Below are 6,260 nucleotides of genomic sequence, written 5' to 3' on the forward strand. Positions count from 1 at the left end.
GGATATCAATAGGCAGTTGATCTGGCCCCTGGCTTTTCCGTTACTGGTGTTTTTTAGTGCATACAATATTTCTTCCTTTGTAATTTCTACACTTGTTTCTCTGTTTTCGAAAGATATGTCTTGTAGGTTTCCTCTTTCGTCGTCGAAAAGCTCTTCCATATATTCTTTCCATCGTTTTAGCTATTCGTCAGTCGTTATAATAGTGTTTCCATTTTTGTCTAAAAGAGTTGTGTTGTGGTTTCTTTTTTGCAGCCCTGCCATTTCTTTAACCTTCTTATGTAGGTTGAATAAATCGTATTTGTTCTGAATTCTGAAGATCTTCTATCTTTTTACATTTTTCCTCATAGTAAGTTTGTTTTGTCTCTCTTATCTTTTTTTTTATTTCATTGTTAATTATTTTGTAATTGTGATTGTCTTTGTTCTTGGCTTGTCTTCGTTGGTCCATCATGCCGAGTATCTCGTCGGTCATCCAGTTGTCTCTCTTTCTTATCGGTTCTTTTAATATCCCTTTGCATAGAACAAGTAGGCAGTTTTTTAGGGTTTCCCATTGATGGTTTATCTCGTAGGTGTTAGTATCTAATTTATCAAAGTTTTCGTATATTTTTGTTGAAGTTTGTTTTTTATATCAACTTTCAGTTTTCTAACATCTATATTTGGAGTTCTTTGGGGTTTTCTAATACGTTTAAGCTTAAACGTGACATTAGCGATTACCCTAACAACACACAACATTCCAGGAATGGACTACCAAAGTTCTATCAATATTTGAATGTCCTGGACATTTAGGGAACATTCGGTGAACATCTGATTAAATTATTCGTGGAATGTTACCATAAGACATTCTGTGAACATACTACCAATGTTCCTATATGTTCATTTTCAAATTCACGGCGCATGTATTTGTGCATGGTGCTTAGAGAGGGCATCACGTGACTAAAAACGACCAATGACCTCACTTCAGACTTCGGTGCTTCGGCCATCTTGACATGCATCTTGGCCTTGGCCACCTTGCCGTGCGTGATCGTTGTTTGTTTTTATTTGTGCTTTTTAAGAATATTTTTTAATTCGGATACTTTTATAATAACTTTAATAGTATTATTAATATAGTGCATAAAATCAGTTGGAGTAGCAGAAGCAATGTAGATAAAAAATCTGCAGGAATAATGTTTCAAAGGTTAGTATATGTAAACAAAGGCATGCCCCTATTTCAGAAAATATCCATTTATTATTTTAATAATTGCGAATAAGCCACAAACTTGCTTATTCCTAACTAAAATAGTAAATAGAGTTAATAACAAACGGATTATTTGTAAAATTAAATTTTTTTTTGCGTTTTTGCTAATGTATGCGTTTATAAACAGGATGGTAGACCACACACTATAATAGTACCAACTAATGAATACACAGTATGAATAGTACAGTCGGTTCGCTAAACTTAGTCTCAGACACAACTGGCTAGTGATTTTAGTAAATAATTTTGACAATTTGGTAAAATTGGCAAAAAAATAACTAAATAGTTAGTAATTTTGGCAAAAATGGCCAAAAACAAAAAAATTACCTACTAAAATCACTAGCCAGTTGTGGCTAGGGAAACGACTATACTAATAAACAATTTCTAAGCTGCTTTTTATAATATTTTGTGAGTTCATTAATCATATTTTTTATTTAAAACTAAAATTTGTTAATAATGCTCAGTAATGCATATATTTTGTATTTTTAGCTTTCCAGAAGATCCTGCAAAGAAGGCATGAAGTATTGATCAGATTTGTTAATAGAGCAGTATGTTCAAAACATTTTTTAGAAAAAGATATTGACAGAACTTCACTTTCAACCGTTTGAGAGACTGTGCTGTTCCAATAGCTTATATCACACAGGTAATATGCTTAACCCAATTAAGAATACAATTACAATATACAGTTGGAAAAATTAAAGAATAGGGCTTTTCATTTACAGTCATTTGTTTCGAGCTACTGTCATAATATGTCGTATAATCCGTGTTGTATTAATATTATACACAGATTATATAACATATGACAGAAGCTCGAAACAAATGACAATCGATGAAAAGCAATATAGGGCTTTGTTCATTGTCATTTGTTTCGAGCTTCTGTCATGTGTCACATATATTAATATATCTACGTCATACGTCTTTGGTTTGTATCATTGATTATATAAATAACGTATGACGTAGATATATTAATATTATGTGACACATGACAGAAGCTCGAAACAAATGACTGAATGAAAAACCCTATAACGATGAACGATCACATCAATCACTTATTTTGTATAGGGCTTTTCATTCACAGTCATTTGTTTCGAGCTTCTGTCATGTGTCACACAATATTACTATATCTATGTCATAAGTTATTGGCATATACCAATGATACAAACCAAAGACGTATGACGTAGATATATTAATATTATGTGACACATGACAGAAGCTCGAAACAAATGACAGTTGATGAAAAGCCCTATTTGCTGTCTTTTTCTATAAATCACAAACGTTTGTTACCTATAGAAAAAGATCATCATCATCATTGGCTCGACAGCCCTTTCTGGGTCTTGGCCTGTTCCAGGATTCTTCTCCACTCTGATCTGTTTCGTGCTTTTTTTCTCCAGTTTTTTATTTTTAATGTTTTTATATCATTTTCTATTTGTTCTAAAATAGAAAAAGATAGCAAATACAAAATAAGTGATTGATGTGATCGTTCATGGGTATAGGGCTTTTCATCGATTGTCATTTGTTTCGAGCTTCTGTCATGTGTCACATAATATTAATATATCTACGTCATACGTCTTTGGTGTGTATCATGGGTATATGCCAATAACGTATGACGTAGATATATTAATATTATGTGACACATGACAGAAGCTCGAAACAAATGACTGTGAATGAAAAGCCCTATAGGGCTTTTCATTCACAGTCATTTGTTTCGAGCTTTTGTCATGTGTCATATAATATTAATATATCTACTACATACGTTATTGGTATATACAATAATAGATACAAACCAAAGACATATTACGTAGATATATTAATATTATGTGACACATGACAGAAGCTCGAAACAAATGACAATTGATGAAAAGCCCTATTCTTTCATTTTTCCAACTGTAGATACCGTTGTTCTTCATTATCTACATCAGAGATCTAAGTTGACATTGTTGCCCAATTACAAAAAATTTTTGAATTCATTTTAAGTCCAATATATCACATAATTATTGCGAAGTAGATTATACAAGAAAACAGATTAATATTGAATGCAAATAAATAAAAACATCAGAAATAGAAAACAACAATTAAGTTATAATCTTAAGTTAAAGTAAATAATAAAAACAATAAATATAATAAAACAAAATACTTATTAGTTTGTGAAAAAGCTATTTCTTTGTGGCATTTTTGTAATTATTGTAACTATTTTAATGGGGAAATAAGCCAGAATTTACTTGAAAAAATAACTTTATTATGGTTTCTACTTCCACATCGGACGTCGTTGTCAAAATACAAAATGTTTTATTATTTTCTTTATTAAATATTATTTATTATTTATTTAAATATTATTTAATTTATTATTTATTTTATTATTATTATTATATGCATATTATTACCTGTAAATATTTCTTCTGATTGTTAATTGTAAAGGATAGAAAAATTACCATTTATTTTATTTTCTTTTAGAATCAGCTGAGAGAAGTGGTCTACAAAAAACCAGGAAGGAAATGGAATATGTGGCTATGAAAGGCAAAAGAAAGGTTTACAAAGCAAATGTGACACATTTTTTTATAGGAATATCAGTAAATTACATTAAAAAAATGTATGAAAAGATTTTTTGCAATAAAAATGTTTATATTTATCAAGGATGCATTATTTGGTATGGCCACATATCGTCAGTGATGTGACAATACCTCCTATCTGTTTTTTCATGAGATTTGTAAGATAGACTAAAAACTTGTTTGGGCCACCTCCTGTTTTCATATATTTTTTGACTTGTTTTGCAGTAAATTTAACTATCTATTTACTACAAAACAAGCCAGAACTTACGTATGCAAACAGGAGGTGACCTTAAAAAATGTTTTTCGTCTCCTGCAAACCTCATGAAAAAAGATATAGGAGGTATTGTCACAGCACTGACGATATATTTCAGAGAATGTCTAAAAAATATACTGTGAATGTTCAAAGAACGTTCGTAGACATTCATGGAATGTTCCAACAAGACATTTAGTCTAAAAAATATACTGTGAATGTCCAAAGAACATTCATGGAATGTTCCAACATTCATGGAATGTCCCAACAAGACATTCAGTCTAAAAAATATACTGTGAATGTCCAAAGAACATTCATGGAATGTTCCAACAAGACATTCAGTCTAAAACATATACTGTGAATGTCCAAAGAACATTCGTAGACATTCATGGAATGTTCCAACAGAACATTCTAAGAATATTTAAAATGCTGACACAGCACATTCCAGGGACTTTCCAGGGACATTCGTGTGCATTTGGGGACATTCCAGGAATGTTTGGAATGTCCTGTGAGTACATTCTAGGAACATTCATGGAATGTTTTGTGTTATTAGGGTAGTGTCTATACAAAACATTAATTCGGTCTCTTAAAAAACCGTTAAATACAATCCAAATATGCCGCACTTCGGATCATTCTCAGAGCTTTTCACACTTCACTCATAGAAAATTTATATCCCGAAACTGAAGAAGAACCATTGCAGTATAGGAGGACATTTCTAACACTTTCGCATGCTTCTTCTGTAGCTGCCAATAAGGATCATCCACTATTCCAAAATACATTTTCCGAAAATAATCTCTACATTTTCTCTAATAGACCTCGTACTGGAAAACTTTGTTACACGTGAATAAGATCAAGTTTGAATAAATTTGACGCAACCATTCCAGACGTGTTTCACTGTAACATCAAATATCCAACTCCATGGTTAATAGACATCCCAAATTGCAACATCTCTTAATAGAGTTCTCCAAAAAATACACAAGAATCTACAGGTCGAGCAAGTCTCGTAAATTTCACGATTGCGAGCCACGCTTCACGCAACCGTGTTTGCGTACTTGTGTTTCGAGTTGCGTGGTCGTGCGGAGTTATATTTACCAATTCGCGCAATCGTACTTGAGACGCTGTGTCAGGTGAGGTGTTTGAAAATTTGTGTAACTTGATTCCTTGATTCTGTGGTGTGAAGGTGGTTAAACTTTTGTTTTATTTTTTTTTTGTTTTGTGTTTTTTGAAGATAACACAGAAAATACAAGAGGGCAGCATACTTTGCAAAACAACTGTTACAATTTGAAATCAACAATTTGTTAAGTTGTCTTGCAGGTAAAAAAAGTGACTTTTTAAAAAAAATATATCTTGGAAACTAAAAATTATTTTTATTTATAATTGAAACATGTAAAAGTATAGTATTCTCAAAAAAATTTTAGCCAAAAATATTCATTTTTGTAGAGTTGACTGCAATTTTTCGACAACAGCCCTTTTTTGCGGTGAGCAGCATAACAAGTCCAGTCTCATCTGAAATCAAAGTTTCGTGTAGTTTATACCTCTGGCTAGTGAACGAACAAAGGATTTTTTATTAGATGAGGTCATTTTTGTTTTATAAAAAAAACTACTTTAAAAATGATAAAAATTGGGGTCAAAAATGTGTTTAAACTTATGTAAAATCTTCAAATTTCATTTTTTTTAATTCCTTCGTTCATATTCTAGCCAAAGGTATAAACTACAAGAAACTTTTTGATTTCAGATGAGACTGGACTTAGTTATGCTGCCAACGCAAAAAAACTTAAACTCTACAAAAATGAATATTTTTGGCTGAAACTTTTTTTGAGACTACCTTAAGTACTATACTTTTATATGTTCCAATTATAAATAAAAATAAATTTTAGTTTTCGAGATATAATTTTTTTAAAAAGTCACTTTTTTACCCACAAGACCTATGTAACCCCTTAAAAAAATGTTTGGAAGAATATGTTTGATGGCCAAGATGCATACATATATTTAGAAGGAAAGTTCCTGATTTCTGTAGTATAATACATAATACCGAAGAGGAAGTAGCCCTAAGCGCCGGACTCCACTTGCGATTTGTAGTTGTGAAGATTGAACACATCTTTCAAATAGAAGTCAATCCATGATTATTTAGTCACAAATGGATTGACTTGTATTTGAAACAATCTGTTCAATCTTCCTGATTACAAATCGCAAGTGGAGTGCGGCGGTAATAACACCAAAATATTCCATAGAAGGT

General features: G+C 31.5%; 1 long non-coding RNA gene across 1 annotated transcript; it reads left to right on the plus strand.

Moving 5' to 3' along the window:
- Positions 1-638: 638 nt before the first annotated feature.
- LOC126892128 (uncharacterized) lies at positions 639-4,588 on the plus strand. The gene is made up of 3 exons (XR_007700684.1): positions 639-1,171; positions 1,718-1,871; positions 3,680-4,588. It is a non-coding gene; the product is annotated as an uncharacterized LOC126892128 (long non-coding RNA).
- The last annotated feature ends 1,672 nt before the right edge of the window (positions 4,589-6,260 follow it).

This window comes from Diabrotica virgifera, chromosome 9 (assembly GCF_917563875.1).
Source record: "Diabrotica virgifera virgifera chromosome 9, PGI_DIABVI_V3a".
Lineage (NCBI taxonomy): Eukaryota > Metazoa > Arthropoda > Insecta > Coleoptera > Chrysomelidae > Diabrotica > Diabrotica virgifera.